We start from the raw sequence: 13,156 nt of genomic DNA on the forward strand, positions 1-13,156 counted from the left end.
CGGGTTTTCGCCTACAAAGTGACATCATAGTTCCCCCTTTTCATTTGAAATGTGACAGTCACTGTGCATTCGCGAAAGCGAAAATGCAAACGGTAATGCAAGATTTGCAATTGCATTTGGATTATGTCACAGTTTATGCGCCCACATGTGTATAACGCAATTGAAAATACAATTTGCAATTGCTTTTGAAAATAGTCCGGAAAATCATTCCATACAGAGTCATAGAGACTACTTTGAAGTCAATGCCTCCCACTCCATCCCAGTAGGTGGCGGAATATGCACCAAAGCTGGTTTGCCAACCGCAATACACGTCAAAGAAGAAGAAGAACTCCGAGCATCAGCATCCTGACTGCTGGACTGTAATCGTGTTTGACCGTCCCAAACCTCAAGACCGTCACATTGTGTGTTTTGCCCGGTAAGATTTGGCTTTGTTTGGCCGGGCCGTGTTAACGTTTAAATGCTGTTCCTGAACGCGCGATGAACTTTATATTCGACGCTTGTCCATAGTGTAGACAGCGTCATCGAATTTAATGGGAGCGTGTGTGGCGTCGCTAGAATGTAGAGAGGTTTCCTAATTGTTAATGTGTGACGGGCCACTCTGTGTTTTATTAGGAGATCTTAATATTACCACTGTCATCTTATAAATATTAATGTAGTGCAGGGGTTTTCAAACCTGTCCTGGAGGACCCCCTGCCCTGCGCATTTTGTATGTATCCCTCATCTAGCAAAACTGATTCCACTCATCTGCTCATTAGTAGAGACTGCAAGAACTAAATTGGGTGTGTCTGATTAGGGAGACATACAAAATGTGCAGGGCAGGGGGTCCTCCAGGACAGGTTTGAAAATGACTGATGTAGTGGACCAACTCTTTCATTCTAGAGGGCTGCTGAACTTGTATGTGAAATGTATGTGTGTGTGTGTGTGTATATATATATATATATAATGTGTGTATACAGGTGCTGGTCATATAATTAGAATATCATCAAAAAGTTGATTTATTTCACTAATTCCATTCAAAAAGTGAAACTTGTATATTATATTCATTCATTACACACAGACTGATATATTTCAAATGTTTATTTCTTTTAATTTTGATGATTATAACTGACAACTAAGGAAAATCCCAAATTCAGTATCTCAAAATCTTAGAATATTAATTAAGACCAATACAAAGAAAGGATTTTTAGAAATCTTGGCCAACTGAAAAGTATGAAAATGAAAAGTATGAGCATGTACAGCACTCAATACTTAGTTGGGGCTCCTTTTGCCTGAATTACTGCAGCAATGCGGCGTGGCATGGAGTCGATCAGTCTGTGGCACTGTTCAGGTGTTATGAGAGCCCAGGTTGCTCTGATAGTGGCCTTCAGCTCTTCTGCATTGTTGGGTCTGGTGTCTCTCATCTTCGTCTTGACAATACCATAGATTCTCTATGGGGTTCAGGTCAGGCGAGTTTGCTGGCCAATCAAGCACAGTAACACTATGGTCATTGAACCAGCTTTTGGTACCTTTGGCAGTGTGGGCAGGTGCCAAGTCCTGCTGGAAAATGAAATCAGCATCTGCATAAAGCTTGTCAACAGAAGGAAGCATGAAGTGCTCTAAAATTTCCTGGTAGATGGCTGCGTTGACTGTGGACATCAGAAAACACAGTGGACCAACACCAGCAGATGACATGGCAGCCCAAATCATCACTGACTGTGGAAACTTCACACTGGACTTCAAGCAACATGGATTCTGTGCCTCTCCACTCTTCCTTCAGACTCTGGGACCTTGATTTCCAAATGAAATGTAAAATTAACTTTCATCTGAAAAGAGGACTTTGGACCACTGAGCAACAGTCCAGTTCTTTTTCTCCACAGCCCAGTTAAGATGCTTCTGACGTTGTCTCTGGTTCAGAAGTGGCTTGGTAGCCCTTTTCCTGAAGACATCTGAGCATGGTGACTCTTGATGCACTGACTCCAGCTTCAGTTCTCTCCTTGTGAAGCTCTCCCAAGTGTTTGAATCGACTTTGCTTGACTGTATTCTCAAGCTTGCGGTCATCCCTGTTGCTTGTGCACCTTTTCCTACCCAAATTCTTCCTTCCAGTCAACTTTGCATTTAATATGCTTTGATACAGCACTCTGTAAACAGCCACACCTTTCAGTAATGACCTTCTGAATTACCCTCTTTGTGGAGGGTGTCAATGTTTGTCTTCTGGATCATTGCCAAGTCAGCAGTCTTCCCCATTATTGTGGTTTCAAAGAACAAGAGATACCCAGAATTTATACTGTAGGGATGGTCATTTATTCAAACTCAAATGTAACTATTCTAATATTTTGAGATACTGATTTTTGACTTTCATGCGCTGTAAGCTCTAATCATCAAAATTAAAAGAAATAAACATTTGAAATATATCAGTCTGTGTGTAATGAATGAATATAATATACAAGTTTCACTTTTTGAATGGAATTAGTGAAATAAATCAACTTTTTGATGATATTCTAATTATATGACCAGCACCTGTATATGTGTATGTGTATATATATGTGTATGTGTGTATATATGTATATGTGTATGTATGTCTGTATATGTGTATGTATGTGTGTATATGTGTATGTATGTGTGTGTAAAATATAGTAATTATATATATATGAAAAAACTGTCTTCGTAAGAATAGTCTGCATTTACATTGCTTAATGCACATATTTATTGGCTTTTTTTTTTTTTTGTCCCGTCCATTGCTATGGTTATCACTTATGTTAGTCATTGCAATTTCTTGATTGAATCCCGCATTTATGTGTCAGGCTTCCTAAGCAATATGGAATTTGATTTTTAGTAATTTCCAGTTCTGGATAAGTATGGGAAAATGTTTGTGTTTCTAGACTCTTGCCCCTGCTTCTGAATTATGATTCTAAAAGAATTTCTGAAAATATAACTGGTGACACAGAGCCGTAGTTCACTGACAAGCTATGCAATATCGCGTTCATAATCGCAGATGAATCGCATTCGATTTTGAACACGACATTGCGTAGCTTGTCAGTGAACTACGGCTCTGTGTATTAAATGCGGCTCCATCTGAAAGTACGTGAAGGAGATTTACTACTAATCACAGAACCGGCTTTACTGACTAGATGTGCATGATTATCGCACTTGATTATTTGCACAGCCCTATATTGAAGTGTTGAGCACTGTAGCCAATCACAGACGTGTCTGTTGAGCAAGTGAACTATGGAAGCATATGTGTAGCTAAATTCAATTTGAAATGTAATATGGAAAATGGCAATGCAATATGTAAATTGGCAATGTATTTCTGTATTTAAATGTACATTTAGTGCAAAATGGAAATTCAATTATATATCATTTAAATTTGCCATGTTCTACACTAGTTTTAATATGCAAATTAAAAACATATTTCAAAGCTTTATAATTTGCAAAATTAAAATGTATTATCCAAATTGATTAGATATGTTTAACATGTCCAAGCAAAAACTGTAGCAAAATTATCATTTAAATGCTGTTTTTCCTAAATGCATTTAGACTTGGGGGTAGGACACTTGGGATTGCATTTTCATTGTGATACTGCATGATAATTGTAGCAAAATGCAGTGAGAATTTCAAAATGCATTCTGAGCGAAAGGTGCAGCAAAAGGGTAGAAAAATGGTGATTTAAATGTCTTTTATTTTTCTTAAATGCATTGACACTTACATATGACGTTTCAATTGCATTTTCATTAAATATCCCGCGATGAATATAGTAGGGCTGCAACTAACGATTCTTTTAATAATCGATTAATCTGTCGATTATTTTTCGATTAATCGATGAATCGGATTTAAAAAAAAAAAAAGAAAAGCATTCATTTCCAACCCTTTATTCAAAAACAGAACTAAAATCTTTAGAAAGTGCACCAACATGTTGCTCCTTGAACATCCCTGAGCTGTTATAATAATAATAAAATAAAATAAAAATGGACTAACACAAAAAACATACACATGTATGCTTTACATCTGCCAAATATATAGACTTTTTGGGGTGCAAAAAATTAAATAATTTAACAACACTGCGTCGTTAGCGTTGGTATTGTATCGAACACTTGCACTTAACATTATATGAAAATCAAGCTCAAATGGAGTTAATAATGTTTTTGACCAGAGAATGACGGAGATGGAGTGTTTTGTCTGTCATTAGAACGGCTGTAACTGTTATCTGAAGCAGCAAGTGCATTATGCTTTCATCAACTTTTACAGGTTATATAACTTTGATTGTAGCTATATGGGCGCTTAGTTTTTTCTTGTTGTTTAATACACTTGGCCAAAATCTCAAATTAAGCGCTTATGCACATAATGCACAGGATATTTAAAACGTATATAGACAGCAAATAACTAATTCTTCTCCACTCTTCAAACACACAAAACATTATCCTTTACTGACATAGTGTTTGAGTAAAGAAAACGCTGTACTATTCAAACACCAATTATTTATTCACCCTTGCATTGCGAAAAAGCAGAGATCTCATCTTCTCCAGGCTGTGCGCGCGTCAATCTGAACGGAGGCGGGGTGAAGTTACGAGGTCTCGCTGAGAGCTCGATGATCCAATGGCGTTACAGTTTTACTGACAAGTTATTTTAATGCTTATCATTGGTTTACTATTTTTAAAACTCTCTGATTTAAAATAATAAAACGAATTATAAGCGACTCAAGTTTGGATAATTTTCACAGCACCTGACTGGGCTAGGGTATGGCAACTGCCATACTCTGCCATCATAACGCCGCCCTGCTCCCACACCTTGGATGACTTGGGTCGCACGGATTTCTCTGCCTCCGCCATGTATCTTTCCTCTACCTCCGCTCGTTTTTTTTTTTTATACTTTTTATACTTTTTTTTTTATGAGGCGCCAAACTCTGCTAGCATCCGTGCGAGAGAGACCGAGTGTGTTCACTCCGCTCACGCTCAACTAGTTTTTTTTTAATAATCAAGCGTCTCCGCGTCGCGCGACACAACGAATCGATTATGAAATTCGTTGCCAACGCTTTTAGTAATCGATTTTTATCGATTTAATCGATTCGTTGTTGCAGCCCTAGAATATAGTTTAAGTCATTGTGGATTTGAAAATGCATTCCGAGCCGAGTACGCCCCCTACCTGTCAATCATTACATCAAGGCGGGGCTCGGCAATAGGACGCATGATAGGCCAATATTCACCGTTAACCAAACGCTTTTCAGGATTGATGCACATAAGCAAACAGACAGCGCTATTCTACACTTATTTACCTATTTAAAATGATTATTAGTGGGCCATATGACCAAAACTTTATATGAAAGATTTATTTAAAGATAGTAATATATCAAATATATATTTTTTGTAAATAAGGTTGCTATAACATCTACATTTTAGAGACCAGCGATATGTCACACAATTCTCAGTTCCACAGCAGAATAATAGAGTAACTAATATTAGGTAAAAAGGTCCTCAAAATGATTGAAAATAATTAAACTGCCAGTAATAAAAAAAAAAAAAAAAAAGCAAAGGAATACAATAGAATATAAAAACATACAAATGAAAGAAACTGTGCTTTAAGTTTTTTTTTTTTAATGCAAGTCTAAAGTATTCAGTTAACAGCCTACTAGAGAAATTGAATAACCTAATGTAAAATAAAATAAAAAACGTGAAATTGGGCTTTCATGGAGGAGTGAAAGGGCACTGCTGGAAAGGGGGCGGAATGGGGTGCAACAATTGTTTCATCTCAATTACTGAATTTCGATTAATTGCACAGCCCTACAAAACAGTAACTAATCGCTCAGTCAGAAAATTCCTGTTTATTTTTACATATTATCTGTCAATCTGAGGCGTTGCTATGGGTTGCATGCGTTTTGCTAGACTGACTGATATTCCAAAGTCTGTTCAGAAACCATAGGCTCTCAAACCATATATGGTTCTCTCAGTGAGTGGGTCGATGGAAGGAAAAAAATAAACTAAACAATATTTTAAACTTTTTTTCATCAATAATCAAAGATATCGATTTAATTAAATATCCATACATTGTAATATTTTATAATATTACATAATTCATCAATGCCAGTTTGTCATGTACTGTATAATACACCAACCAATCATGATCTGGCTCAAGTTCAAATTTCATTGGACAATAATGTGAAGTGGAGGGGTCATTTTCCATTCTTATTCATAAATTGGTAGAAAATTACATGGGACAGACGAGATTATTTATGGAGCGAGCTGAGAATCGCTGAGAAAATAGATGCTGAATGACTAGGCCTACAAAAGTGCACAAAACAAAATAATGGTAATCGGTAGGTTATTCAATTCACTTATATTTATGTATGATATCCTACACCAGGGCTCGACATTAACGCTTGTCCGCTTGTCCGGGACAAGTGAATGTTTTGGACGGGCAAGTGAAAGAGAAATTTACTTGCCCAATCGGACAAGTAACTTGGAAAAAGTCAATACCAAAAACAATAATAACTGCCTTTATTTGTGATATAGTCTTTGTTATAGGGGTGTGCGATTATATATCGTTTGCGATAATTTCGTAATTGTTGTTTTAACGAGTATATTGCAAGAATCAAACAAAGAGTGCACACATAATTACGTAAAGTCGTCTAGGTTAGACTAGCTCACGTGCATTCTTTCACTGCATGATTCAGTATTACAATTACGATGCATGAAGAATGCTCAGAAAATTCAAGATATGGGGGAGGAAAAATGAATGCATTTATATCATTTCATATAGTTAATATTACAGGAAGATCAAACGCGGGTTTTTTTTTTTTCTTCAAAAATCATCATGATTACAAATGTGATAACAGTTCAATAAACAAGAAGTTAACATTACGAGACTTACGTTTTAGACACCATATTGCCTGTTTTTGCTCTATTCACCAACAAAAATAACTCCAAACACAGCCACAGTGCTGTTTTGCGTCTCTGAGCAACATGACGGTGTTTTGTGCCTGAATGAATCAACCGTTTAAATGATTCGGTTCAGTCGCAGTGACTCACTTATTAACAGTGACTTGATGCCACTTAAAAAAATAAAATAAAATTATTTCAAATATCAGTATTCAACGTTTTATGTATCAAAACATTATTTATTCATTTGTAACTGCAGTTTAAAGCTAATAAGTAAATATTAGCATTTTATTTTTAAGTTTACTATAAAATAATCGTATTTGTATTTAATTCTAACTTTTTATTTTAAAATATAATAGTATTGTCACACTTTATTATTTTGTTCATTATTTCATTTAAAAAGAAAAATCTAAATAAACTAAATGTGTTTTGTATAACTACAATAAATAATGATATTTATAACTCAATTTAACTTAATTTTTTCTCTCCGGGCAAGTAACTTTTATACTCGGACAAGTAAATGACAAATTTACTTGTCCGAAGGACAACCACATGAGAATGCTTAATGTCAAGCCCTGCTACACTGTTTACTATTTCATGAAACTCTCATAGTTAATGAAGCCCAAGTGCCACCTACAGGCTTATGTGAAGTGTAGGCTGGCGAAATGGTCACATGAAAGGACTTTATTATATTACCATTTTTGATAATTATGCAGTATTAGGAAAGTGTCTTATGCTCATCAAGCCTGCATTTATTTGATCAAAAATACAGAAAACAGTAATATTGTGAAATACTATAATTTAAAAGAATGTTTTTCTATTTTAATATACTTTAAAATATCATTTATTTCTGTGATTCAAAGCTGAATTTTCAGCATCATTACTCCAGTCTTCAATGCATGGTCCTTCAGAAATCATTCTAATATACTGATTTATTATCAATGTTGGAAACAGTTGTGCTGCTTAATTTTTTGCTTTTTATTTTATTTATTTATTTTGGAACCGGTGATACTTTTTGGGGTTCATTGATAAATAAAAAGTTAAAAAGAACAGCATTTATTCAAAATAGAGATGTTTTCTAACAATATAAATCTTTACTATCACTATTTCTATCAATTTAACAAATCCTTGCTGAATAAAAACTAATTTCTTTAAAAAAAAATGATAAATACTGACTGCAAGCTTTTGAACAGTAGTGTATATTGTTACAAAAGTTATATTTTAAATAAATGCTGTTCTTATTTAACTTTTTATTCATTAGAATCCTGAAAAAAGTATGACAGGTTTCCAACGTTGCTAATAAATCAGCATTGCATAAAATGTATTTTAAAGTATATTAAAATTGATCAAATAAATGCAGGCTTGATGACCATAAGTGACTTATTGCAAAAATATAAAATAGTAATGTATCCAAACTTTCCAACTATAATTTTAATTTTCACATTGCCCCTTTTTTTTTTTTTTTTTTTTTTTTAACATTTGAGCCCCTGCCACTGAGGAACTCTCTGCACGTCCCTGTTCAGGTGCCACGGAACTAAAATTTTACGGATTGAAAATAAAGGACTTATTTACTATCTTACCTGATATTTTATAAGTGTAGAATAGCACTGTCTGTTTGCTTATGTGCATCAATCCGAGTGTAAACAGTCAGATGTTGAGACAGGTGAAAAGCGTTTGGTTAACGGTGAATATTGACCTATCGTGCATCCTGTTGCCGAGTCCCGCCTTGATGTAGTGATTGACAGGTAGGGGACGTGCTCAGCTCGGAATGCATTTTTAAATCCACAATGAAACTACACTGAACAAAATTATAAACGCAACACTTTTGTTTATGCCCCCATTTTTCATGAGCTGAACTCAAAGATCTAAGACTTTTTCTATGTACACAAAAGACCTATTTGGCAGTACATCCAACCGGCCTCACAACCGCAGACCACGTGTAACAACACCAGCCCCAGGACCTCCACATCCAGCATCTTCACCTCCAAGATCGTCTGAGACCAGCCACCCGGACAGCTGCTGCAACAATCGGTTTGCATAACCAAAGAATTTCGGCACAAACTGTCAGAAACCGTCTCAGGGAAGCTCATCTGCATGCTCGTCGTCCTCATCGGGGTCTCGACCTGACTGCAGTTCGTCGTCGTGACCGACTTGAGTGGGCAAATGCTCACATTCGATGGGGTCTGACACTTTGGAGAGGTGTTCTCTTCACGGATGAATCCCGGTTTTCACTGTACAGGGCAGATGGCAGACAGCGTGTATGGCGTTGGGTGAGCGATTTGCTGATGTCAACGTTGTGGATCGAGTGGCTCATGGTGGCGGTGGGGTTATGGTATGGGCAGGCGTATGTTATGGACAACGAACACAGGTGCATTTTATTGATGGCATTTTGTATGCACAGAGATACCGTGACGAGATCCTGAGGCTCATTGTTGTGCCATTCATCCACGACCATCACCTCATGTTGCAGCATGATAATGCACGGCCCCATGTTGCAAGGATCTGTACACAATTGCTGGAAGCTGAAAACATCCCAGTTCTTGCATGGCCAGCATACTCACCGGACATGTCACCCATTGAGCATGTTTGGGATGCTCTGGATCGGCGTATACGACAGCGTGTTCCAGTTCCAGTCTAAGCCACACCTGTGCAATAATCATGCTGTCTAATCAGCATCTTGATATGCCACACCTGTGAGGTGGATGGAGTATCTAGGCAAAGGAGAAGTGCTCACTAACTCAGATTTAGACAGATTTGTGAACAATGTTTGGGAGAAATAGGCCTTTTGTGTACATAGAAAAAGTCTTAGAAGTTTGTGTTCAGTTCATGAAAAATGGGGACAAAAACAAAATGTAAATTTAAATACAGAAATACATTTCCATTTTACATACTGCATTGCCATTTTGCATATTACATTTCAAATTGAATTTTGCTACACAGATGCTTCCATAGTGAACACAATGGCCAATTAGACATATTCAAGTTACTCTGTACTGCTTGAAATGCCAGAGTTTTTATTAAGTGTGCAATTTGAGTCTGAAAAGTGTGGTATTTTGAAATGTAAAATGTGTAGGAACCCTGATGTCACTCTGGTAACTTCGCAATATGTATGTGGCCATTGGCCCGCTTAGTAGCATTAAAAACAACTTTTATTCAAATTTAGAATGGATTATGTACAGGTGCATGCATCTCAAAAAAATCGTGAAAAAGTTATATTTTTGTAACTTATTTCAAAAAGTGAGACTTTCATTTATTCTAGATTCATTACATGTAAAGTAAAACATTTCAAACGCTGAAAATGAGCTGTAATTATCAAAATTAAAAAAAAAAAAAAAAAAAACTTTTGAAATGTTTTACTTTACATGTAATGAATCTAAAATATAAGAAAATTTCACTTTTTCAGATGTTACAAAAAAAACAATATTCAAATTTTTTGAGATGCACCTGTTTATCCTAGAAAGCATAGCAAAGAGCACTCCCTTCATAATCTCTAAAAAGCTGTTACTCCATTCTAAAATCTCAGTTCATCACAATCTCCACAAGTTCCGTTAGTGGTGGGCGATATGTCCAAAATCTTATATCATATGATGACTAATTTTATATCACGGTAACGATATATATCTCGATATATTAATTTTTTTTCTTTTAAAAAGGTTTTTATGATATTAAAATCTTTGATACCATAGAATTTTCATAATCCTTGTCACCAATGTCAATATCAAACTAATACAAGCCTAAAAAGACAAAAAAAAATAAAATAAATAAAAACTCAAGCTCACTGAAAATAAATAAACAGTGATGAAATAAGTATAAGAAACTAATCGCAAGCAATAAGACAAAAAACTACAATAAATAAGAAACGCTACGTACATTGTGTAAATTAATTAGTCTTCACTGTTAATTATATCTATCTATGATAGATATAATTAACACGTGTATTACGTAGAGAATTCTATACATGTATACAGTGGGGCAAAAAAGTATTTAGTCAGCCACCAATTGTGCAAGTTCTCCCACTTAAAAAGATGTGAGAGGCCTGTAATTTTCATCATAGGTATACCTCAACTATGAGAGACAAAATGAGGAAAAAAAATCCAGAAAATCACATTGTAGGATTTTTAAAGAATTTATTTGCAAATTATGGTGGAAAATAAGTATTTGGTCAATAACAAAATTTCATCTCAATACTTTGTTATATACCCTTTGTTGGCAATGACAGAGGTCAAACGTTTTCTGTAAGTCTTCACAAGGTTTTCACACACTGTTGCTGGTATTTTGGCCCATTCCTCCATGCAGATCTCCTCTAGAGCAGTAATGTTTTGGGGCTGTCGCTGGGCAACACGGACTCCAAAGATTTTCGATGGGGTTGAGATCTGGAGACTGGCTAGGCCACTCCAGGACCTTGAAATGCTTCTTACGAAGCCACTCCTTCATTGCCCGGGCGGTGTGTTTGGGATCATTGTCATGCTGAAAGACCCAGCCACGTTTCATCTTCAATGCCCTTGCTGATGGAAGGAGGTTTTCACTCAAAATCTCACCATACATTGCCCCATTCATTCTTTCGTTTACACGGATCAGTCGTCCTGGTCCCTTTGCAGAAAAACAGCCCCAAAGCATGATGTTTCCACCCCCATGCTTCAGAGTAGGTATGGTGTTCTTTGGATGCAACTCCGCATTCTTTCTCCTCCAAACACGACAAGTTGAGTTTTTACCAGAAAGTTCTATTTTGGTTTCATCTGACCATATGACATTCTCCCAATCCTCTTCTGGATCATCCAAATGCTCTCTAGCAAACTTCAGACGGGCCCGGACAAGTACTGGCTTAAGCAGGGGGACACGTCTGGCGCTGCAGGATTTGAGGCCTTTGTTACTTTGGTCCCAGCTCTCTGCAGGTCATTCACTAGGTCCCCTCATGTGTTTCTGGGATTTTTGCTCACAGTTCTTGTGATCATTTTGACCCCATGGGGTGAGATCTTGCGTGGAGCCCCAGATCGAGGGAGATTATCAGTGGTCTTGCATGTCTTCCATTTTCTAATAATTGCTCCCACAGTTGATTTCTTCACACCAAGCTGCTTACCTATTGCAGATTCAGTCTTCCCAGCCTGGTGCAGGTCTACAATTTTGTTTCTGGTGTCCTTTGACAGCTCTTTGGTCTTGGCCATGGTGGAGTTTGGAGTTGGACTGTTTGAGGTTGTGGACAGGTGTCTTTTATACTGATAACGAGTTCAAACAGATGCCATTAATACAGGTAACGAGTGGAGGACAGAGGAGCCTCTTCAAGAAGAAGTTACAGGTCTGTGAGAGCCAGAAATCTTGCTTGTTTGTAGGTGACCAAATACTTATTTTACAGAGGAATTTACCAATTAATTCTAAAAAAATCCTACAATGTGATTTTCTGGGTTTTTTTTTCTTCTCATTTTGTTTCTCATAGTTGAGGTATACCTATGATGAAATTTACAGGCCTCTCTCATCTTTTTAAGTGGGAGAACTTGCACAATTGGTGGCTGACTAAATACTTTTTTACCCCACTGTATATATGTGTGTGTGTGTGTGTGTGTATATACACACACACACACACACACAGTGGGTACGGAAAGTATTCAGACCCCCTTAAATGTTTCACTCTTTGTTATATTGCAGCCATTTGCTAAAATCATTTGTTCATTTTTTTTCCTCATTAATGTACACACAGCACCCCATATTGACAGAAAAACACAGAATTGTTGACATTTTTGCAGATTTATTAAAAAAGAAAAACTGAAATATCACATGGTCCTAAGTATTCAGACCCTTAGCTCAGTATTTAGTAGAAGCACCCTTTTGATCTAATACAGCCATGAGTCTTTTTGGGAAAGATGCAACAAGTTTTTCACACCTGGATTTGGGGATCCTCTGCCATTCCTCCTTGCAGATCCTCTCCAGTTCTGTCAGGTTGGATGGTAAACGTTGGTGGACAGCCATTTTTAGGTCTCTCCAGAGATGCTCAATTGGGTTTAAGTCAGGGCTCTGGCTGGGCCATTCAAGAACAGTCACGGAGTTGTTGTGAAGCCACTCCTTCGTTATTTTAGCTGTGTGCTTAGGGTCATTGTCTTTACCAACAGGAAGGTAAACCTTCGGCCCAGTCTGAGGTCCTGAGCACTCTGGAGAAGGTTTTCGTCCAGGATATCCCTGTACTTGGCCGCATTCATCTTTCCCTCGATTGCAACCAGTCGTCCTGTCCCTGCAGCTGAAAAACACCCCCACAGCATGATGCTGCCACCACCATGCTTCACTGTTGGGACTGTATTGGACAGGTGATGAGCAGTGCCTGG

The 13,156-nt window shown here is 37.0% G+C and overlaps 1 protein-coding gene across 2 annotated transcripts in view; it reads left to right on the forward strand.

Moving 5' to 3' along the window:
• The first annotated feature begins 230 nt into the window (after positions 1-230).
• Positions 231-13,156, forward strand: part of aclyb (ATP citrate lyase b) — a 113,389-nt gene continuing 100,463 nt past the window's right edge. Inside the window, exon 1 of one of the 2 annotated variants that reach the window (XM_058792935.1) lies at positions 231-415. The gene's annotated coding sequence lies outside the window, so the exon portion shown is untranslated. The remainder of the gene's footprint in view (positions 416-13,156) is intronic. The other variant, XM_058792936.1, reaches the window with a different exon arrangement.

The sequence above is a fragment of the Onychostoma macrolepis genome, chromosome 12, assembly GCF_012432095.1.
Source record: "Onychostoma macrolepis isolate SWU-2019 chromosome 12, ASM1243209v1, whole genome shotgun sequence".
Lineage (NCBI taxonomy): Eukaryota > Metazoa > Chordata > Actinopteri > Cypriniformes > Cyprinidae > Onychostoma > Onychostoma macrolepis.